Raw genomic sequence first — 11681 nt, forward strand, 5'->3', positions numbered from 1 at the left:
AACAGAAGGGGAAAGACTAGATATCTCTTCAAGAAAATTAGAGATACCAAGGGAACATTTCATGCAAAGATGAGCTTGATAAAGTACAGAAATGGTATGGACCTAACAGAAGCAGAAGATATTAAGAAGAGGGTGGCAAGAATACACAGAAGAACTGTACAAAAAAGATCTTCACAACCAAGATAATCACGATGGTGTGATCACTCACCTAGAGCCAGACATCCTGGAATGTGAAGTCAAGTGGGCCTTAGAAAGCATCACTACGAACAAAGCTAGTGGAGGTGATGGAATTCCAGTTGAGCTATTTCAAATCCTGAAAGATGATGCTGTGAAAGTGCTGTACTCAATATGCCAGCAAATTTGGAAAACTCAGCAGTGGCCACAGGACTGGAAAAGGTCAGTTTTCATTCTAATCCCAAAGAAAGGCGATGCCAAAGAATGCTCAAACATGTATATTACCATACGTGAAATAGATGACCAGTCCAAGTTCCATGCATGAAACAGGGCACGCAAAGCCAGTGCACTGGGACGACCCAGAGGAATGGGATGGGGAGGGAGGGAGGTAGGAGGGGGGTTTGGGACAGGGAGACACATGTTCACCCATGGCTGATTCATGTCAATGTATGGCAGAAACCACCACAATATTGTAAAGTAATTAGCCTCCAATTAAGATAAGTTAATAAAACATTGCTGAGACCCCACCCCCAGAGCTTTTGACTCGGTGGATCTGTGGTGTTGGAGAAGACTCTTGAGAGTCCCCTGGACTGCAAGGAGATCCAATCTGTCTACCCTAAAGGAAATCAGTCCTGAATATTCATTGGAAGGAGGGAAGGAATGAGCCCTAGTTCTGGTGGAGACCGGGTGAGACAGGAGGGGGTGGTGAGGGGGCTTTGGCAGCTGTGACAGACAAGTTAGGAAAAGCAGCAGCAATTTTGTCCTTCAATTCATCAGGATTTATTGAGGGCCTTCCTCAAGGTCAAGTGCTGGAAGATGGTGAATGGGGTGCAGGAGACATGGTGTTTGAGGTTCTGATGTCATAGCCACAGACCAATGGGTGACAGTGAGAAGTGGAACTTTGAAGCTTGCAGCAGGGGTGGGCCAGAGATGACAGATCTGTAAGTCAACAGCTCATAGCTGGTGGTTGAAACTGAGAGTAAACTTACTTACCAAGGGAGCCCATGGCAGAAGAAGAATACTGAGCTTGGCAGAACTCTAGATGATGTAAACATTAAAATGTTTATACAATTACTTTTTTTAGTAGGTATCCTATGCACATTATATGATATCCAAAGGGTTCAAAAGGCTAGAGAGAAGTGAGTTTTTCTTCAGCCTTGTCTCCTGGCTCTCCTGCTCCCTGCACTGTAACCACCTTTATTGGTTTCTGGTGTATCATTTCAAAGATACTCTCTATAAATGCAAATGTTTGCAAGTATGTTTGTGGTGGTTGGGATCATTTCAAACAGTGCCATCTCATGTTCAGTCTGGTTGAGTTGCAGTCCTTGAGGACCCACCTACATGCAGATGTCTAACAATGAGAAATAGATCTTTGATACTTGCAGGAGAGGTGTGGGCCAGAGAGATCAGATCTGTAAGGTATCAGCCCCCAGGTGGGAGTTGAAACAGCAAGAGTAAATTATCTGCTCCTGGAGTGTTCATTCCTTTCCAGAAATGCAACACAGAGGGAAAGAGAGGACTGAGCAGGGGAAAGAAAAACAGGGAGAGAACGGGTGTGTAACCTCAGGAGAAGTGAAGATGGTGCGGGACATTATTGCTTTCAAGAAAATAAATTATTAGAGAAAAAGAAGAGAACACTTGAGGTTGTGTTTTATTCCAAATAGCTAAGGGGGTGGGGAAAATGAAACTTTATGATAAAATGGAAAGCATAGGGCGTTTGGAAGACTCAGATGGACACCTCCAGAGACACGCCTTCTCTATTTGTTTACTTTCCTTAAGACCTACACTCTGGGAAGTCTCTGGAAGCCTTAAGAACCAGAGGCATCTCAGTAGTATGCACTGAACATGTATGGGGTGTTTTTCCTTCTAAAAACGTTCTAGCAACATTTTCCTGCGGCCTCATGGAGCGACTTCACTTTCATTTTTCACTTTCATGCATTGGAGAAGGAAATGGCAGCCCACTCCAGTGTTCTTGCCTGGGGAATCCCGGGGACGGGGGAGCCTGGTGGGCTGCCGTCTATGGGGTTGCACAGAGTCGAACACGACTGAAGTGACTTAGCAGTAGCAGCAGCAGCAGCTTGGTGTACAAAGTAGCGCCCTGCAGCTCGGAGCGTCTCGACTGTGGCTTGCTGCCCTCTAGTGGCCAGCAAGGAACCTCCCACTCCGGTTCTGCCTGGCTTCACTGTGACTTCAGTGAGGAGGGGGAATGGGGACTGGAGTTTGTGTTGAGTATGTGGAGGGCTCCTTGGGAACACTGGAGACTATCAGCCTCTACCCAATCCACCATTTACCCAGATAAGAAAAGTTTCTTGGTCCAGAACACATTATAGAGGCAGCCATTAGGGCCAGACTTGAACTCACTGTTTCTATGATGTAAACAGTATTCTAAAGATAATGCTTTCTACTTTCTCTGATGAAAGAGATGGCAGGCAAGATGTGGTTGGAGCAGACCCTCGTGAATATGTCAGCAGGGAAATCAATTGGAAATAATGTAAACCAGACAAGTTTGTAAACTCTAAAGAAGTACATGTATATACAGCCTTATTTTAGGGAAAAATATCAGTGATCATGTGGCCTCTGCAATAGATTCTTGGGCAAGATGTGCAACTTCTCCAAGCTTCAGCTGGCCCATCTGGAGATAACAATACATCCTGCATGTATGTGTGGCTGAGATCATATTAGTCGATGGTTGAAGGGTTTACTTTACCTTTCACTGTGTATGACTGACACAGTATTAAAGATTTAATAAATTTAGCTATTATTTATAATGAGGCCCATGCACCTCGTGCACAGTGAGGCCAAACAAAGTGAAATGTCAGAGTCTGGAGCAGAGAAAGATTCATTGCAGGCCATGTTTCTCAGGTAGCTCAGTGGTAAAGAATCTTCCTGCCAATTCAGGAGACACAAGTTCGATTCTTGGGTCAGGAAGATCCCATGGAGGAGGAAATGTCAACCCACTCCAATATTCTTGTCTGGGAAATCCCATGGACAGAGTACCCTGGCAGGCTACAGTCCATGGGGTCACAAAGAGTCCAACACGACTTACAAACTGAGCAGACATGCAAGGAGATAAGGTGGCTCATATCTGAAGAACCTCGCACTCCCAGAAGGGTTTCAAGGGAAGCTTAAAAGCCAGATGGGGGGGCCTGGGGCATCATGCACAATTCTCTGATGGTCTGATGAGGAAGCAACAGGATGGTGTCACAGGGGTTAACTTTCTCAGTCCTTAGGCTCCAGGAGGCCTGGGACTTTGCACTCATGGTCATCAAGTAGTAATATCTTCTATTTGGTAGGAAGTTTTTGCTTCTGCAAAACAACTCAGAAAATGTGTATCAAATGCAATATTATTATCCAGGTACTTCAGAGAGGAGCTAAAGCAGAGTATGTGGGGGGAAGGCACCATAGGGTCCTGCTCGGTTACATTATTATTATTATTTTACTGTTTTATTATGTTGATTATTCTTTAGGAGATACAGCCCCAGCTTCAGCTTTATGAGAGACTAGGAGAACCCTTCCATAAATAGAAACTCTACATCCCAGTTTATAAGGGTGTTTCAAGTCAATGTTGATCCCACTTAGTTAAAGCAGCACTTAAAATTCCTCTTAAAGCTCTCCTCAAAGAGATGGAAGGCTTGTTCTTCTAAGGGGAAAGTATGTACTTGAATGGCCACTTGATGTGAAGAAACTGTAGAAGCGATTGAAGTGAACTTTGAAGGCCTTGATAAAATGGACTTCAAAGCCCCCACAGGCTGAAAATTTTGAATCACCTGACTCTCTGACCTGCTTGTTGCCTGGAAATTCATGAGCAGAGGCGGACAGCAGAAGGGACCAAAGACACGTCTCCGCACAAGCTTGTGGCTGACCCCGCCCCGCATTCTGGAGGGAAACTCCATTCTCTCCTCCTCAGTGGCGGGCACTCAGGTCCCTTTCAGTCACCCAGGGATGCTCCTGGAATGGCACACAGGCTGCCCATGACGGCACCCTCCCTTCCACTGCCACGCGCCAAGAATGCTATCCTAATGGAGGAGAGGCGGGCATCAAGCTGAAGGAAATCAAAATAGTAAGACTCTGCAGGATGACTGAACAGAGATCTAAGGAAATGACTGACAGTAAAACCTGGCAAGGATGATTTAGATACCGGTCTGATCTTTGCATGATATAGACATTATAACTTCTTGTGTCTTGGCAGAAAATAATACAAACATCATCATCTGATTTGTCAGTTCTGTCTGACAGTCATAGCATTGATAGAATGCTGTGATTAGGGTACAGAGAGAGGAAACTATACAAGCTTGAATTGTGACATAGAATATACTTAATTCTTCTTTATGGAAGGATAGACGAACAAGTTGGTGAATTGACTGTACTATATAATGGACTATGAATTCCTAAGAAGGATCCATCACTATAAGTCAACAAACATTTCAATATAGACAGTATTAAAGGAATTCCCCTGGTGGTGCAGTGGATATAAGAATTCGCCTGCCAGTGCAGGGGACATGGGTTCAATCCCTGGTCTGGAAAGATCCCACGTCCTGGTGCAACTAAGCCCATGCACCACCACTACCAAGCCTGTGTGCTGCAACTACTAAAGCCCATGCACCTAAAGCCTGTGCTTCACAACAAGAGAAGCAACCATGATGCAACAAAGAGTAACCCCCTCTTGCTGCAACTAGAGAAAAGCCCATGCAAAGCAACAAAGATCCAAAGCAGCCAAAGCTAAAATAATTTTAAAAAGCTATTAGTATCTGGACTTATAGGGAAAAATCATAATATCAAAATAGCTCATGTTATTGAGCATTTACTGAATACCAGATGATGTGCAGAGTACTTTTCACACATCTCATTTTATTCTTGAGACATACAGCAAATTTTCACATTTTACTGGGGTTCTTTAGAGAATTTCTTTCTTTGCCTTCATATGATTTACCACAATTCATCATTATATATTATTTGGCTATTTGATGTCCAAACATTATAATTGATGTCCAACATTATAATTACAGTGTAAGTGGAATCTTTTCTTTTGAAATACGGCTGGGTCCGTTTTTCTGATTGGTGGTGTGGGGGAGGCAGCGCTGGGTTTTGCCCCAAGTTTGACCCCCGCTCAGGGTAGCAGTAGTCTGCGTTTCACTGTCTGCAGACTGAGGAGTGTCTGCCCCTCCTGGTTCCCAAGTGCTGCCTTTGCATACTGACTGCACTGCAACCCAGTGTTCTCTCCCTCCCCAACCTCTACCCTCACCCTCAAGAAGAAAAGAAGAGCTTCCCCTTCAGCAGCCATTCCTCTAATACATTGAAATCCAAGAACATCCCTGAAGGAGCTCATCAATATAAACACTTAAAACCTGCAGAAGCACTGTTGGAAGTGGGAACACAAAGGAAGCTGCCATGTTGCCAGAGGAAGAGGACCTCCATCAGTGGATGACAGTTAACACTATGGATTTCTTTAACCAGATCACAACTCAGCACTGAAACAAGCTGCAGATCCAAGATCTGAACATCACTGGGAAGATGGTACTAGTTTTGACAGCAGTCACGTGTCCTGCTCCAAAATATATTGACCATTTGATGCCTTGAGTTCAGGATGAACTTGACTGTGAAGCTCTTTTTCCTTCTAAGATTGGTGTCCCATTTCCCCAAAATCTTATATTTGTGGTAAAGACTCTTCTAAAGCATCTGTCCAGAGTTTACTGCCCACCTTTCTTACCAGCACTTTGATTCTTTGACATAGCTGCCAGAAAAGGCCTGTCATAGCGTGTCCTTTAAGTACTTTATTTGTTTAAGATTTCAATTTGATTGATAGAGGAGAGTTGGCACCACTTCAGGAATTCATTGAGGAGTTTAGATTAAAAGACAGGTTTCTTTAACACAGTTATCCTCTTGCTTCATGTACCGTTTGACTTGTCTTATTGCTAATCTGCCATAGACTTGTGTTGGAGGTTGAACTGTGCACCCCTCCCCCCAATCATATGTTGCAGTCCTAACCCCCAGTACCTTATTTGGAAGTAGAGTCCTTGCAGATATAATTAAGTTAAAATGAGGTCATTAGTTTGGACTCTAACCCAGTATGACTGGTGTCATATAAAGGAGAAATTTGGATATACAGACATGTACAAAGGGAGAATGTCCTGTGAGCATGAAAACTTAGACACATCACCCGTTTCTTTAAGTTCAAGAGGGAAACCCTAACAAATCCTTCCCTCACAGCTCTCAGAAGAAACCAACTCTACCCATACCTTGATTTTGAACTTCTAGCCTTCAGAATTGAGAGACAATGCATTTCTGTTTTTCTAAGCCATCTGGCTTGTGGTACTTTGTGTCCTGGCAGCCCTAATTAATACAACCGGTGGTACAAACTTTGAAAAACCAAGGTACAGACACCCATTGTCTGTGTTAACTGATAAAATTATTCCAGTGGTAGGCTGGCATCAAAGTAAGAATACAAGAGTGTAGCTAACTTTGATGTACTTGAAGACCTGTTATTTCATGAAGTCACACTTGTAATATATGATGACTAACCTGTACTTTATTAGCTTAACATTGTTTCTTTGCTGAAGAAATTGAATCTTTTTCCGATGACAACATAATGGATAGTGAGCATTTCAACCAATAATTTATTGGTTTCCAAAAGTTTTGAAACCAAATTTCCTAACAGTACAATCACATCACCAGATAGGTTTTATTCTACTTCAATCTAAACAATAAAAAGAGACTTTTTTTTTTTACCATTTAGAACATATGTATTACTTTGTATTTTATTTTCATGTTTGTATAGAAGTACTTTTTATAGTTAATCTACCTACTTACCTGTCTACCTACCTCACTATCTACCTTTAAAAAAATTCATAAATGCTATTTTGATAAGTAATTATATGACACATGTAGCAACTAAAGTTTTTCCTTAAATTCCTTTTTATTTTATAATCTTTGAGATTTTTGTCAACATAAACGTATCTACATTGTTAGGAGGGCATATCAGTTCAGTTCAGTCACTCAGTAGTGTCCGACTCTTTGAGACCCCATGAATCACAGCACACCAGGCCTCCCTGTCTATCACTAATACCCGGAGTTCACCCAAACTCATGTCCATCAAGTCGGTGATGCCATCCAGCCATCTCATCCTCTGTTGTCCCCTTCTCCTGTCCCCAATCCCTCCCAGCATCAGAGTCTTTTCCAATGAGTCAACTCTTTGCATGAGGTGGCCAAAGTATTGGAGTTTCAGCCTCAGCATCAGTCCTTCCAATGAACACCCAGGACTGATCTCCTTTAGGATGGACTGCTTGGATCTCCTTGCAGTCCAAGTGACTCTCAAGAGTCTTCTCCAACACCACAGTTCAAAAGCATCAATTCTTCAGCGCTCAGCTTTCTTCACAGTCCATCTTTCATATCCATACATGACCACTGGAAAAACCATAGCCTTGACTAGATGGACCTTTACTGACAAAGTAACATCTCTGCTTTTCAATATGCTGTCTAGGTTGATCATAACTTTCCTTCCAAGGAGTAAGTGTCTTTTAATTTCAAGGCTGCAATCACCATCTGAAGTGATTTTGAAGCCCCAAAAAATAAAGTCTGACACTGTTTCCCCATCTATTTCCCATGAAGTGATGGGACCAGATGCTGGGTGTGTTTATATACACAGAAATTATATATATCAGAAATTATTAATATGTTTTATATCTTCTAAGGATAATCTTATAGATTTTTATTTTCAAATGCCTCATTCAAATTAATTTTAACATATGAAGAGTTTGGTTAAGAAAAAATATCACAAACAGAGGTCTCAAAGCTACTATTTTCACTCATGTTATAGTGTGGGAGTCCACAAGCTTTATCCCAATAAAGATAAATTAAGGAAGACCACAATAAAAGTCATGAAGATATCCAAAAGTATAGCACAGCTAAGTTATGGTGTGCTATCTATTCTTTAAGGATTGAGCCCTCACAGGAGTTCTGTTCTTTTTAACTGTTTTAGTATCCATATTCAACATACTTTATTTCAGTTAACAAAAAGGACCTTCCCCTTAAATAAGAAAGCATATATTTTTCATTTGGATCCTAGGACTTACTCCTGATAACTGTTTAGAATATATTGAGGCAGAACAAGTCTACTGGAAGATTTGCAAAACAAAAGAAGCTTTAAATTCCCCTACATTCTGTATTTCAGAGCCATGATTTTCTTAGTCACTCACTGACCTCCTTGATGGCTTTGATGAAGGTTAGATTTGATAGTTTGGAGAAGGAAATGGCAACCCACTCCAGTGTTCTTGCCTGGAGAATCCCAGGGACGGGGGAGCCTGGTGGGCTGCCGTCTGTGGGGTTGCACAGAGTCAGACACAACTGAAGCGACTTAGCAGCAGCAGCAGATTTGATAGGAATTTTTGTTATTTATTTTTATTATCCCACTAGGCTATAAAGAAAATTGTTGTTTAGAAAATTCCATTTTATTAACTCAATTTTAATAAATTCTTAAATACATACAGCACTTGAAAGAATTTTCATCTAATTTATATCATCATTTGTTGAGTGAAACAGTGGCTGTCACTTGTGAAAAAAGAGAAAAGCCTTCAGTGAAACTAACTCATGATTGCCTGTCAGCCATTTTGTAGGGGTATCTAGATAATGCCTCGAATGTTACTGCCTCTCAACTTTAAATTTAACCTTGTCACCTTTATTTTCTTTTTCCAGAAATTAACTTCTATTTTTCAACTAGAGTAACATTTTCATCTCCATTTCTAGTATTTCTGTTATTCTCAAACACAGGGGGTCCTCACTTTTCTACATGTATTTTCAGCACTAGAAATCCTCTCTTTCCTCATGACTAAGCTTCAAACCAAACATCATCATGCATTTCTTGTTGACCACAAACCAAAAGCTTGTAATTTGAGACTCATGCTGTCCTTTATTATTTTTAATAAGCAAAATTATCACCAGGTACACCAAAACCCTGATACTAACATTATTTGTTTGCATTCAAGGCCAGGGAGCCGAGGGTAGGAAGAAAGCTGAAAGTGGAGAGAATGGGAGAGGATGACACCTTCCTGACTTGGCTTAGAAGCTAAACTTTGAGGAGTCGGAAGAAATTTGACTTCTGTTTCACTTTCCTGGTATCTCTCTGTACCCTAAGCCAGAATGTCTTGTTCCATAACCCATAGTCCCCTACTGCTACTGCTACTGCTACTGCTAAGTCACTTCAGTCGAACCCAGGTCTCCTACATTCTCCTACAGGCAGATTCTTTACCATCTGAGCCACCAGGGAAGCCCTCGTCTTTAGCTGGAGATGGATTTAAATGGTGGCTTGGACCATTTCACAGAGTTTTTCTGTTCTCCTGGGTCTCTCCCAAGTATACAGGAGGTATTAACATTATTGAATTTGTTTGTTTTTCTCCTGTTACTATGTCTTTTGTTAGGGAGGCTCTCAGCCAAGAACCTATAAGAGTAGAGGGAAAATTAATTTTGTGCCCTATATCACTTACATTTGAGAAACCCTGTCTTGGAACCATTAACTTTTGGATACTCTTTTCATACTACCTTGGGTCAGTGAAATATATAGATCTAGGGCATTCATCTTATCATCACAAAGGGTCAACCAGGAGAAAAAAGTCAAATGAGTACCGGATGCTGGTTCTGAAGTCGTCAAGTTTCTGGATCAAGGCCAATAGCTACCTACCTTCACATTTTTTTGTTATTGGAAAAAATAAACTTCATCTTTGTTTAAATCATTGTAAGACAGGTTTTATACTGCTTGCAACTTGAAGTCCTGATAGACTTGCCTTACCCCAGGAGAGCCACAGAAAAAGCAATTACGGCTCAATTGTGGACCTGGCACCAGTCACACATGACTGTCACCTTTGGGTGCACATGAAGCTTTGGATTCCTACCTGCTCTTGTACTTGTGTCCTTGAACTTTGGATCTGTGTCTGCAGGGTGGTAAACATGTTTCTAGATGCCAGTTATGATCGCTTCTGTCTCCTGTTTTAACCAGACTTGGGGGTGTTCAGGGTCCCTCCTCCATTTTTGTAGTCAGGAAAGTGTAGATTCTGTGGTACCCAGAGCCACAGGTTGAGAAAAAACCTTAAAGGCAGTTTTCTGGTTTCCAGATGAGTAAACTGAGGATTGTGACAAGGCTAATTGGAGTGTGCTGCTCTGCAGTGCCCTGCTTATATCTCATCCTTCCTTTCCTGGCAGAAAGTGATTCCTATTCAGAGTTGTCTAAAAGGCCCCTTGTAGGGTTGCACCAACCCATGGTTGTAGGGAGCTTTGATTCCGTGTGGGATTGTCATACTCCTTATCATTGCAAGTGACCCTTGGGAGGCAGAATGATGAGAATCAGTCAATTAGGTGAGAGTAGGTGGATTGACAATGCAGTCATGTGGAAAACCATTTAATTTCACTTGCTGCCAACTTCAGAGAAGAAGCATATGCATGATGATCACCTAAGATAGGAGTAGCACTTAATATTTTTCCTTCATATTACCACTGAGTGGTGATTACCTCTTTGTCATATTAGTAAGAAAGCATGCAATAAAATATTACTGAGCTATTAAATGAGATTGTCTTATAAGGGTTTAAAAATTTAATAGTTTATCAATTACGTTATTTCACTTCAGTTTCAAATATTAATTAAAATGATAATAGATTTGTGATCACTGGATTAATAGAAAAGTTACTGAAGTACTGAGAGGAAAAAGGAGAAGGAAGAGACAGGATGAGATGGTTAGATAACATCACCGACTCAATAGACGTGAATCTGAACAAGCTCTGGGAGATAGTGGAGGACAGGGAAGCCTGGCATGCTGCAGTCCATGGGGTCGCAGAGTTGGACACGACTTGGCAACTGAGCAAGAACAAGAACTGAGAGAAAATGATTTCCCACAAAATAAATTTTTATTTAGCTAATTGAATCATTTCCCATGTTATACTAAGAGGAAAAGAGAGATGGAAAGTAAGTTTGAGGTTTTTAATACAAGCACATCAGAAGATGACTTCCTATAATTAAAAATACCATAATAGTTGTGTGGAGAAGGAAATGGCAACCCACTCCAATATTCTTGCCTGGAGAATCCCATGGACAGAAGAGCCTGGAAGGCTACAGTCCATGGGATCACAAAGAGTCAGACATGACTAACACTTTTTTTCATAATTGCTTTACAATATTGTGTTAGTTTCTGCTGTACAACAATGTGAATCAGCCATATGTACACATACAGCTAGCAAGATTCTCTCTGCCAACCAGTGCCCAGTATCAAGCCAGGAACTGCCTTTTAAAGAAGTTTTGCTGGCATCAGATGTGTAACCAGACCCTCCTCAGGTAGATAACAGTTACTATCCCAGTACTGAAAGGTACTAGTGTGTGTGTGTGTGTGTGTGTGTGTGTGTGTGTGTGTGTGTGTGTGCATGCATGCATTTAGTTGCTCAGTTGTGTCCGACTCTTTGCGACCCCATGGACTGTAGCCCACCAGGCTCCTCTGTCCATGGGATTCTCTAGGCAAGAATACTGGAGTGGG

General features: G+C 41.6%; 1 pseudogene; it reads left to right on the forward strand.

The window, feature by feature from the left end:
- The window catches only part of LOC120881668, a 6764-nt pseudogene extending 723 nt beyond the window's left edge, over positions 1-6041 (forward strand).
- Positions 6042-11681: the final 5640 nt, after the last annotated feature.

The sequence above is a fragment of the Oryx dammah genome, unplaced genomic scaffold, assembly GCF_014754425.2.
Source record: "Oryx dammah isolate SB20612 unplaced genomic scaffold, SCBI_Odam_1.1 HiC_scaffold_23, whole genome shotgun sequence".
Taxonomy (NCBI): Eukaryota; Metazoa; Chordata; class Mammalia; order Artiodactyla; family Bovidae; genus Oryx; species Oryx dammah.